Source organism: Coloeus monedula (genome assembly GCF_965178545.1).
Source record: "Coloeus monedula genome assembly, chromosome: 2".
Lineage (NCBI taxonomy): Eukaryota > Metazoa > Chordata > Aves > Passeriformes > Corvidae > Coloeus > Coloeus monedula.
In genome coordinates, this window is record NC_138782.1 from 30,442,757 (window position 1) to 30,455,399 (window position 12,643).

The following is a 12,643-nucleotide window of genomic DNA, read 5'->3' on the forward strand; positions in this document are numbered from 1 at the left end:
AATACCAGCTGTCTTTTTGCGCTGCAGCGACCGATTCCTTTGCCCGACGTGATCGGATGTTACTTCACCTGCACTTAGGCCAAGCCATGGATTCGCTCCCCGTTATGGGGAGGAAGGGAGAGGAAACTGCTTCGAATGGGGTATTACTCCCGACAATACCGACGTGTCTCCAAGGGTCTCCAAGTTTTTGCTGCTACCTTCAGCGTAGAAGGAGCCGCCTGACTCCTGCAGGCGCAGTGCCGGGGCGGTCCCTGCCTGCGCAGCATCCGGCCGCCCCGGGAGCCGCGCTTGGAGGCACCAGCCGCGCACCGCCGTTCGGCCTGTGACGCCGAGTGTGGCGGGGAATTCCGGCTCCCGGCGGGGCGGGACGGGACGGGGCGGGGGCTCCGCTCGGCCGCCGCGGCCCCGCCGCCTCCTGCCGCCCGCCCCCGCACGTGACTCCGCCCGGATCCAAGATGGCCGCCGGCCAGCGAGCCCATTCCCGGAGCGGGCATCGCGCCCGACTCCAAGATGGTGGTCAATGGAGGCCACCGGAGACAGCCTAGCGGGTCAGTGCGAGCGCCGCGCCCCGGTTGGCTGGGCGACGCCCCGCCCCCGCCAGCCCGCCGCTCCCATTGGCGCCGCGGGGGGCCAGGCCGGCTCTCATTGGCCGGCGAGGTGTCGCTCCCGGTGTCTCCGCTCCGGGGCCCGGGGAACTATTTTCCATTGGGCGGAGGGAGGGAGGGGGCTCGGTCCGGTCGCTCCGGGAGCGGCACCGGCGGCGGGCCCGGGCCGGGGATGCTGCGGGCGCTGCCCCCGCCGGGACGGCGCTGAGGCGCCGCTGCCCCCGCCGGGACGGCGCAGCGGTAGGTGCTGCCTCCGGTCGGGGCGCGGGCGCGGCGGGCGGGCGGGCGGGACCCGCCTGCGCCGCTCGCCCCCCGGCGGCCACAGGCGGCCGCAGCCCCGCTGCCGCCCGCCGAGGCCGCGGCTCCGTGCGGGAGGGAGGCGGGAGCTGCCGCCCTGTCCCGGCCCGAGGGAGCCGGGGGAAGGGACGGCGAGGGCTCGGCTGTGCCCGCGGCCGGGAGAAGGGCGCCTGGGGCGGGCGAGGCGGGGAGCGGTGTGTCGGGGGCGGTTCCGTTCGGTCCCGGCCGTCCCGCTGACGGTTCGCAGCGGCGCCCCGGCTGCAGAGGGTCGAACCTGCCCCGGCCGGGCGGGGGTGCCCGGTGTTGGTACCCGGGGTGGTTGTGGGGCTGGTGCAGGAGCAGCGCGGTGGTCGGCGGTGTCCTGTGTACGAGTTTGCACGCACGGTTTGTCCGTATGGAAATTATCCTGGCAGAATTGCCACTAAAGAGCCCTCAGGGCGCACAGCCTCCTGTTAACCCCTTCTGCGGGGACTGGGGGGGGAGCGCTAAACATCAGGCCGTCTTCCCTCGTGAGCGCTCATAAAAGTTTACAAGTGGTCTTTATAAGCATCTGACTCGGAGTTATGAATAGTTTCTTAGAATTGTAGTTATTTTTGCTGTTGTTATTAACTTTGTACTCCAGTACTTGCACTGAATCACAGTAGCTTAATCGCATGGAATACATTTCTGTCTCTGAATGTTTATTTCATCAGGGTTGTGTATCATGTAGTCTTACCCAGCATGTACAATAGTCAGGTTTCCATTCCCTGAATACTTACAGAATGCTCTCCTCTTTTATTTTTTTTTCCCCTCTCCTGTAAAGCTTGTTGAAGTTTTCCACACTGTTTCTGATTGTAAGCTATAAATTTTATACTATTCATCATATGGGGCCCATTACGTGGGGTGTGATCCCTGGCCATACCAAAGATGCATTTTCACTCAAGCTAATTTCAGTATGGTTTGGGAATGTTACATCCATAGGAATCTTGAGGTGCGATCCATGCACCTCAAGACCTCATGTCATGCAGGTTTGTGCCATTAAAGTCTTCCTGTTGAAGATGTTGTGCAGCTTTCAGCCTGAGCATAACCCCTGTTACCTTGAATATCCCCAGCTGATGAGTTTGCTGCAGTGAGGCATTTGAAAGGAGGCAGGTTTCCAAGTTAGCAACCTCCTACTTCATTCACTTGTCAGTCTGTAAACGAAGATACTCAAATGGACCTCGTATCAAAGCGATAGCCTTAGCAGTAGAGTCTCTGTCAGAACAGATTCAATTCTGTACATTTTTGCACATGGCTAAGTATGGCAGAGTGAGTTAGCTATACTACTAGGGCAAATTATTTGTCAGTCCAAAGCAAACTATAGAAGGAGAGAAAACGAACCGATTTTGTGACCTGGTGGACTGAGCTGATGAAATCAGTTCTGATTTTCCAGTTGGTCTAAATGTCCTGTTTCTACTCTGGTTTTCAGGATTGCATTAACAATACAAGCCAGGCAGTGAATTCAGACAGCTGGGTAGCAGTAGGTTGACATGACTTCATATGTGTGAGAGCATTGGGAAAATGCCTGGGTTCGTCCCTGGAAGAATATGTGGAATTTCTCTTCTATTGCTCTTTTAATGATGGCAGGTACATCTAAGAAAGAGGGAGCAGATGGAAGGGATTAGAAATGAACTGTGTTCTAGCAGAAAGGGGTTTTTTTTAATCTTCTTTGAAACATGCGAAACCTGTCACTGCAGCAAGGTTCTAGAGAGATGAGTGACTGTTCATCAAATTAGATGTGGCAATTTACGTGTTTCCGTGATGGACTTAGAACCCGAGATGGTATAACATTCATTTTTTGGGCTCATTCATTATGTTTAGAGATGTATTTTAGTTTAATCAAACGGTAGTGATGATTGTTAATAGTTGTAAACCACCTTGTCCTGTGATAGCCTCTTGCCTAATAGCTCAATTTTTGATAGATACTGCGTGGATTCAGATCATTCCATGTGACTTCCGTACAGCAATTTTATCTATTCTTAAAACTTAGTTCAAGTGGTGATATTTTATTTACTGCTGCAAATAGTTAAATGTAAAATCTAGACAGGATACCTTTTTGTTTACTGAATTGTACATTCCTGACTTTGTAGAATGAAAGAACTTTTGATGTAAAGGCTCCATCATAAACTCCTAAAATATTGATTTTTATTCCAAAGTACTGGAATAGGTTGGCTAGTTAAGTAATTCTTGAATAACCATCTACTTTAGGCTGATTTCCTTGCCTCTTGTTTCCCCAAGAGCTGTACTTCGTAGTTTCAACCGTAGGGGGAAATTAGCACTTAGTTTTACGGTGTGGTATTTGTGCCTAGAGGCTTCGGGGAGGCACAAGGTTTGGTTGTGTTGAGCAACGTGCAGTCCCTCCCCTCCATCTGATCGTGGCCCGCACTGTACTGACAAGCCCTCTGTCTTCCAGAGATATCTGCCTAGTTTAAAAAAACACGTTTTGATTTGTGGGGTTTGGGGTCTGAAGGATGATCAGCTTTTCTGGTATGTTGACCTATGCATTAGTTTGAAATGAGCATGCAATTGCTCCATTAAATAAGAAGTGCCCTGGAGTGATATGTATTTGTGTGGTTTGGTTGTTGGACAGCTTATTTTAATCTTTGAGCTATATCTAGTTAAAATGTTGTATTTAAAATTTAGTAAATGTATGCTATACCTTCTGGAGCCCTTATACTTTGTCAGCTTGATAAATTAACTTTGACACACTGAATATTTTTCACCAGCTAACGTAGCTGTTAGTTAAGTTAAATAAAGGAGAAGAGCCCACATGCTCTCTCCATGCATACAGCTGGACATTTCTGTTAAATTTTTCAACAAAAATGAAATTTTGATTGGTTCTTAAAGCTTCATGAATACACTAATTGGTGAATCATCTAATGTGCAGTTTAGTTTCAGGAAATATGAAATGGCTCACTAACTTCATAGTTACAAGATTATGCAGACCTTCTGAAAATCTCAGTAAGAAAATGTGTGCAGTGGTGGTGGTTGATATTTTTGGCTGTGAGAGAGGTTGGCTAAAACTCAGTGCAGTTATGCATAGTCTGCACTAGTTTATATGGTAGGAACTCACTTGGAGAATTATCTGGAAGGAAGAAAGAATAATTTTACAGGTTTATCTGCTCTCGGGACCTTATCCAGATTTTGCTGAAGAAGTTTGCAGTCAGGAAGCTCTTCTGGCTCTGTAACAGGTCCTGAATGTAGTTGCTTTTCACCCTGTGCTTTTACAGTGCAGTGGTTGTTGAATTCTTCAGCCTTAATGTTGGACAGCTGCAAAACATTTAAAGCCTATCTTTGAAAGATTGGGATAAGAAGGAGGGGGAGATGGAGGCTGGCCCAGATAAGTAATACTTCTTGAGGACTCTGAAGTATTTTCTTTATGTAGCTGTGTACGGTGTGTTCAGGGCTAGCTGGAGACTACTTGATTATGTACTGCATGGTCAACTGAAGTATTTAAACCAGTACTCCTTTCTTGTGGAAGTTTGAGTCTTTACAGTAGTTGAAGAATCAAAGAGGTCAGGAATTTGGTTTTCTTTTTCTGCAGCAGAATAAGAGCAATTTCAGTGCAGTACATAACTACTTTGTGTAAACTCAAGGTTTTTATAACAAATATTTTCACTGCTGTTGAAGGTGCATGGAGCATTCCTTAAGATACTGTTGTATTGCAGTACATACTGCAATACTTATGGTGAGCACCAGTTTCTTAGAGGCAGAAACTTTTACAGTGTTTATAAGTGCTTCAGTGATTTCTGACTGGAGCACATTTACAGAGGTGAAATTTGAAGTATTGCTTAAAAATTTGAGTTGGAGCAATAGTTTTTCTCCAGTACTAAAACTGATGACATTTTTGTTCCTCCTCAGCAGAATGAATTCTGATAGTAATTCAACAGTCAGCTTGGCTCCCAGATGAAGTAACTTGGGCCTCATTGCTCAAGACTCAAATGTCAATCATAGGATTAAGAATTGTAAATCTGGGATAAAAAATGTCTGGCACTTACTACCTAATATTCCCATTAGGCTTGTAGAGACTCAAGGACTCCTGCTGAATGAATTAGGCTTGACCAAGACCGTGATAAAAACTGATAGAGATAATCTCTTGGACTTTTTGGCCTCTAATGACAAAAATTTACCTTGTAGTGATTGCTTATGCCAGTTTGACTTAATTTTCTTAATGGAACTTGCCTAGCTAAGGGTGAACGCGTTTAATGGGGTAGACCTGCAAGTACCCTGTTTCTTGAAAAGAACTGGGGACAGGAGACTTCCATCTCTAAGGTGTCTCTAACTTCTGATACTTAGAATTTCATCTGGTTAGGTACATCTGGTTTTATATCAAACTACATACTCTGTACCTTGGGTTTTTGGTTTTGCAGTAAGACATGTGCAGCACTGTTTGATTTACTGACTGATTTGCTTGTGGAAAAAGTACCTATTACTAAACTTTGGTTTTGGGGAGCTTTTACATTTGGCATCTGTGAAGAAGGAGGTATTTTAATCATTCCACTAGTGCACTGAGAGCTATTCTTTTGAAGTAGCACATGGATAAAGTGATTTAATCTTAGATTGCAAATTATCTTTAATCTTCAGTTGGCTTGTGTCTTTGTGTGATAAATTCAGTTAAACACACTGCTTAGTTGATGCTTTGCTTTCTTAAGTCTTTAATTTTCACATTTCTGTTGGGGAATAGTGAATTAAGTATTTTTTAAAAATGTGTTGAATCGCACTTGGATAGGAAATGGAAGTCAAATGTACAAAAAGCATTTTAAAACTGGTTTGTAGTTTATCAGTTTAGATGTGCAGGATGAGTAGTTAACACATCAGTTTTATCAAAACTATTTTTTTTTTAAATTTAAAATTTGCTCAGTAAGTTAAAATTTGTATTCAGTTGTATCTTGCAGTGTTTTGGACTTGATAGATATGATTTCTCATTCATTGGTCTTACTTGTGGCCGGGAAAAAGAAAATAACAATGTATTTTTAAGCTGTCAAACAGTTGTGGTGGTAAAATTATTAAAAGTTAAAATTGAGAGGTCTGGCTAAGAGGTTATCTATACTCAAGAACATTCAACCAGAAGCCAGTAGTCTGATTGCTTCCAACTTTGCACCTCAGACAGGATAATGCCAGGCCATCCCTTTGGGCTCCACCAAGAGCCATCTTCTTATTGTTACGTTCTTTACTGCCTGAGTCTTCATTAGAACTGTGGCTGTTTAGCAACAGATTTAAGGAGTCCATCCCTCCAGGGGAAGGGTACCTGGCTTTATTAACATTCATATGATTGCTTTTCCTTGCCTTTTTTCTGAAACAGGATATGGGTTGGGTCTCTTCAATCGCCTGGCAGACAATCAGGAAAGATGCTCTCAATGTTCTCTCACTGTGATCATAGTTAATAAAGCTTCTGTTTGACCTGTCTTAAATTGTGCCTGTGTTATTACACACTTGGAGTCCTCAGAATCTCTGACACAGTTTCTCAATTTTTATTCAACTGGTTCATTCAATCCACACTGTTCTAATTTCTTTTTTCCTCTGGGTTAGTTGGTAGTAGGTTGTTAAGGGAGACTGACTCTGGGGTGTGTGATGGGGCGTGGGGGTACAGAGGGGTGATGGCATTATGTTGTCCCTTCAGACTGCAGTGACTTGTTCTCTCTTAAGTCTGTCTCATCAAGCCACACTCTTAAAGTCAGAAAAGTCTTGAATCCAGTGAGCAAAGTTTCTGCTGCCAAGATCTCACTGGGTAGTTCTGCAGATTCTTGCCAGCAGTTTAACTCATTTGGACATATGACATTATTTAAAACTTTGGCAACAAACCTGATCTGCTTTGATTTTTGCTTTAATTTTATTTGTTAATAGAACAATGAGGCCTTAATGCAGATTGTCACAGTGATGGTAGATTGGAATATAAATCAGATTCAAAGTTTCCATATCAAACCAGCTTTTATCTTCAAAAATATGTGTGATTTATCCACTGAAGAAATTCCTCGTATTTACTGTTCTTAAGATCTGGACAACTTATTTATGGAAGCAAGAACTCTGACAGCAGGAGCTCTGGTTCTTACAGATGTAAAACAGATTATGTGTCATAATTTAGATTTAAAGTATGAGATTGAAATTACTGATAGTATAGTATATCTTGGAGAATGCAAAAGTACTACTTCTGGGTTTAAAACCCTGAACTGCAGAGTACTGACTCTGGGAGAGGATATCAGAAATGTGTTAATAAATAGTTCACCCGTTCTTGTATTCTCTGCTGAGCAGCATGTATTGGCCAGACAGGTTTTTTATTAGGTGTACCCTGTGATGGTCAGGGCTATTCTTATGTTACATCCCATTACTGTATTTCAGGAGTGTGTCGTCTGCCTGTTAGTATTTGCTGACATAATTAGCATATAGCCTGGTTTGGCAATTAACAAATTTTGTTGGTTTCTTTCCATAACTTAGTTGTCTTTAGTTGAGAATGTTTGAAATGGTCTTTTTCAGAAAATCTGTCTTTATACTTGACACTTAGCGTAATGTGCACTGGTAAAGTAGAAATACTGATTTTTTTTTTTTTTAACCCCTATTCACCTAATCTGTTTGAAAAGGAAAATTCATTTTTTATTCTTTATGAAAAAGATAACTTAGCAATTAGTCTTCCAGTATGACAATCCCAAAATAAATTCTCTTCTGTGGTGCTTTCATGTCTCGGTTAAATTATTTCCAAGTTCAGTTAATCCAGTAGTCTATATTATAGAGGTATTTTTATTGAATTGTATTCTAGAAAAGTTTATTTTAATAAATACACAGACTCTTTCAGATTGACCTGATGATCTCCTGTTTCTCATTACTGGAACTAAAAAGATAAAATCTGGGAATGAGTCAGAAGTTTTAATTTTTATAATACTGAAATAGTTGTGCTGTGAGAAGTGAGAAGGCTGTTTTGCCTCAAGAGTCTGTGCTGCCCAGTATCAATTCTCATGTGAGGATGATACGGTTTTGTTGTCTCAAATTCCTTGGGGGTCTGAAGCATTTGTTAGAGGATTTAGCATTTTTGTCAGTAGAACTGTTAGTCCCCATGTGCATACGACGTGGTTTTGTTCTCTCAAACTCCTAAAGGAGTGAAGCATCTGTTAAAGGATTTTCAGCGGTTTTGTCAGAATGATTGTTACTAATATTCAAAACTATCAAGTAATTGCACTCATCTATAGCTCAGAGTTGCTTATGTGGGTGAGTGATGACCACTGCATTGAACAAATTTTCTATTTTGATATTTGTCTAACAGTTGTGGACAGAATAAAAGAGGTTTGGTGCGTTAAGGTCCAGACCAGTAGAGCAATTGGTGTCTGAAATAATAGTAGGCATCTTGTATCTTAGATCAAGGTTTGGACTTAGATTCAGTATGGCACTTGTTTTGGAAAAAATTTTGTTCTGTAGTTCCGTATAATTCAGGATTAACTGACTTTTTGTTGATTGGACTTACACTTGTTTTCAGGTCAGGGGCTGGTTTCTAGGGGCTAACGCTTAAGTGGCCTGAAAGTTTGAAATATCCTTGCTTTGAGTGTTGTTTGGTTTGTCCCTTCCCCACATTTGGTGACCCCTGCTGTATTTTTTGGTGACTGGTGTTTAGCTTTTTTCACAACTGGTTTTGATCAGAATTTTGAGAATGGAAAAAAATAGCAATGTACCATTGGTCATCTCTTTGATGGTACCCATATTTAAGTATATATGGGAATCCTTGTTGATAGTGAGCTCTCTAAGAACTTTATAGCCCTGTTTTCAGCAACAGGGTTTATTTGGGTAGAAAATACTTTCCTGGAGTATCACAGATGACAATAGATAGTAGTAACTTTAAATCTTCAGCTTATTTTGTAAATGGTTTTTAAGATAGAACTTATTTTGGTTTTAGTCCTGGAAGTTCTTGCTTACAGGCTCAAAAATTATCACATTATGAAACCACTTTTTTTTTTTCAGTTGTGCAAATAATTCGGTAGAAGCAAAACCTGCAGAATGTCTACATAGCCCATGAATTCTGTATTTTTTAAACTTTAGTCAAATATGAAATATTTATCAATTTTGCACCAAGATAAGCTAATTGTCTCAATGCTAGTAGAGTTAACATGGTATACTAATAGTATATCCATGAATATGTGATCCTTGTACTTGCTTTAAAGCCCCAATAAGTGAAAAGAATCTTGATTTGACAGTGGCATGTGTAATTGCACACAAGTTTCCTAATGGGACACCTGCAATGGTGTTTTCTGTTTTCCTGAGAAATACAGAGACACTACGATTTTTGGTTTTACTTTCTTCGTAATTGCAGAGAGCAGTAAGTAAAACAAACCTGAAAACCGTGGCAAAAAGAGAATAATGTTATATAAGGAGATAAAATACCATACAGTTACAGTTTATGATTTGTTCTTTACTATGAAATTTCATGAAGTCATATTTCTCCTTTTTAGTCTTAATGCTTTGTTTGACAGAAATTTGATACTGAAAAGATGAGCAAAGCAGAAGTTTTGCCCTTTTTCTTTTGCAGTACAAATCTAGAAGGAGAATGTTCAGGGTCCATTCTCAATTTTTCCCTATAACTCACTACTCGTATCTCATTTTCTGGGTTCTCTCAAATCCTGGGCCTGGTTTCTTCTTTTACTTACACTTTTACTTGCTTTTCTTTGTACTATTAAGTTATAGCTCGAATGCCAGAAAATCTACTTTGCAATTTAATTTTGGCTGACTTGAAGAGGGTCAGTAATTATAGTTACTGTTTCCAGCAAGTTGAGTTTTTCCAGAAGTCTTTCTATGAAGAATGTGACTGTGGATTAATTGAATGTAAAAATGAGTCAAAAACTTTTTCCTGCCAAAGGCAAATATAGGAGTAGGTGCTAGTAAGGTTTTCAAAACTCTGTTACCTAGGTAATCTGTAGATGTAGTGTGAGCTGTTGCCCGAAGAAGTATAAAACTGATTTAATTTAGTGAGAAAGTTACTGGAGTACAGCTTACCTGTAAAACAGATAGCAATTCTCTGAAGTTTTTTAGTTTTCACTCTTATGTGCAAATTGATGTTGAGATACTTTTAAAACCGACTGCCTCTGAGCTTCCTGTCAACAGTAAGGTTGTCATTGCTAAAGCACTGTACCCTGTCTTTTTTCAAGTTATTCTGGATTCAGAGAGGACAGTAAGTTAGCAGTTGTTGATTTAAGAGTATGCTGACATCATGGATGACATACCTTCTTCTCTTCTGCCTTGCTTGTTTATGTGCCTTCCTTTAGTGTCTGGAGGGGCTGAAGAGGCAACAGTGGCGCTCTGAGCAGCAGGATGACGTATTTTAGTCATTCAGTAGCGTGTGAGAGTACTCAGCTGATGCCTCTCTTCTGAAGGATGTTTAGTTCTGTGGTTTCATTAATCACTGTAAGTTTTCCTAATGCTCAGGATGCTCTTCTCTTTTCTAGAAACATCATAGTATTGCTATAAGGAACGATCCAAAGGAAACATTTTGCAAACATAGCAGAGTTTGTTGTTAGCATGGAAAAATAGTCTTGGTCTTTGCTGTTGGAAACCCTTGGGATTTGTGTATAGCAGAAATTATGGTGGTGTTACAGATACAGCTACATATGAAAATATTCTGGTTTTTGATTTGAGACAGGGATGAAAGCCAAATCTGGAAAAGAATGTCAATGTACGAAGGTAACTGTTACAAAATCTCACTAGGTGGGCCTACCAGATATTTGCAAATCCCTTAAGTGTTGCTGAATCCAGTGCTCCTAATTTTTGGTTCCTGCTTATTTAGCTTTGCATGTGTTTTTTGTCTTTTTACTAATTTTAGAGTTGAACCATGTATTTAGCTCTAATGGGAAGTGATACCTCTTTGCAGGAGCTGAGCCTGGGGCTCAAACAAGTACATGTAGAAAATTGCTACTCAAAAGGCTTTGCACAAGCATACCTGTCCTATGTGTGCAAGAGTCCTATGTGTATTCGTGCACTCTGCTTGTTGTGTGGGAGTACACAGAAGGAAGACAGACTTGGGCCTCCTTGGTGAGGAGCAGCAGCAAAGGAGTGTATCATGGAGTGAGGGAAGCAGAGTTCTGTGTCATCCTTGCTGAGCTGAAGTTGGCAGTGTGTTGGCAGTAGCACAGCCACAGGTGCTGTGGTGCCAAACTTGTGTGTGATCCCTACTCTGTAACATAGTGCCAGCCTGGTAAAAGAATTATTTCTGCTTTTGCATCTTTCTCCCTTCTCATCAGGTAGAAAGGACATATGACTGTGGAAGTCTGCCGTGGGAATATGTTAAGTCCTTGAATCCAGAGGAGGCCAACAAAGCTGGTGCAAGGCCTGGAAGCAGTGTCCTGTGAGGAGCAGCCAAGGGCTTTGGTCTTGTCTGGTTTGGAGAAAAGGAGGCTGAGGGTGACCTCATTGCTCTTTACAGCTCCCTGAGGAGGGGAAGTGGTGAGGGAGGTGCTGAGCTTTTCTCCCTGGGATCCAGATAGGATGTGTGGGAATGGTTCAAAGCTGCTTCAGGACAGGTTCAGAATGAAAATTAGGAAGCATTTCTTCAAACACTGGAACAGGGCACCCTCGAGAGGTGGTCAATGCCCCAAGCCTGTCAACATTTCAGAGCCATTTGGACAATGCCCTTAAAATGTGCTTTAACTTGGCCAGCTCGAAATTGGTCAGGCAGTTGGACCAGGTGATCACTGTAGGTCCCTCTCAACTGAAATACTCTATTCTATAGAAGAAACAAGCTAAAAATAACCCCAACAACAGCCAACCAGTATTTAGACAAAGATGACTTTGTACCAAGTGTAGCTGTGTTCAAAGGTGTTTCAGTTTTAGGCTGGTGCATGTATTGCTCATGACATGATACTTCAAATAGCTTACAATTGCCCGTAGTGGGAGTTGAACAGTGGTAACTGGTTGTAAAGAGTTAGTGGCCATGGGTGTTTCTGGTTTTATTTATATATGATTTGAATTTAAAGAGAATGTCCAGGACTGCTTGTAGGAGAATCAGAAGAGTGAAAAAAACCTCTCCTGGTTGTTGTATTTTCTTACAGTTGAGGTGGGGTTTTTACCCTCTTCAGACTCTTTGAGGGGTCTTGTCTGGTCCTTATGGACTTTAGATTGTGCTTACTTTAGGCCTAAAAGTCCTCTATTTTCAGTATTAAGAGAATCTTGTCCTTGTATATGCCCATGTTGCTTCACTTTCCTGTTTGCTCCCTTAGGATAGAGTATGCCATTTTATGAGATCAAGGCTGTGAAGTCTTCCAGTTGAGTCTGTCTCTGAGGCTTGCAAAGGTCACTCTGATTTACCTTCAGATTTTTTCTGGAGAAAACAAGATGGCATAGAGTGTTAATGTTACCTGATGTCAATGAGTAAACAAGTAATTGGAATTTTTAGGAAGGAAAATAGTATTATGTTTTATTTGTGTTTGCTGGCTCCATCCTGTGCTGTCATTCACTGAACCTGACACTGGTCATCACACAGATAACTCTGAGAGTGTCTAGCTGTTCACCCAGCAGTTTGCATAATCAGAATGGACAATTTGAATGGTTTGATTTTGTATCATTGACAAAGCATCCTATTTTGTTATGCAGCTGTAAACTTCTGTAACAAAGAGCATTGCTACTTAAGTGAAAATGGGAGTTCACACAAGTCTTTGTTCCCACTGATGTTCTTCCTTCATCTGTTTCTTCCACAGATAATAGGAAATGTTGGAAAAATGTTAAAAGATGATTTATAACTTTCCTGATCTCTAATC

The 12,643-nt window shown here is 42.0% G+C and overlaps 1 protein-coding gene across 1 annotated transcript in view; it reads left to right on the forward strand.

The window, feature by feature from the left end:
- Nucleotides 1-719: 719 nt before the first annotated feature.
- Nucleotides 720-12,643, forward strand: part of SOCS5 (suppressor of cytokine signaling 5) — a 32,404-nt gene continuing 20,480 nt past the window's right edge. Inside the window, exon 1 of the mRNA XM_082303098.1 lies at nucleotides 720-845. The gene's annotated coding sequence lies outside the window, so the exon portion shown is untranslated. The remainder of the gene's footprint in view (nucleotides 846-12,643) is intronic.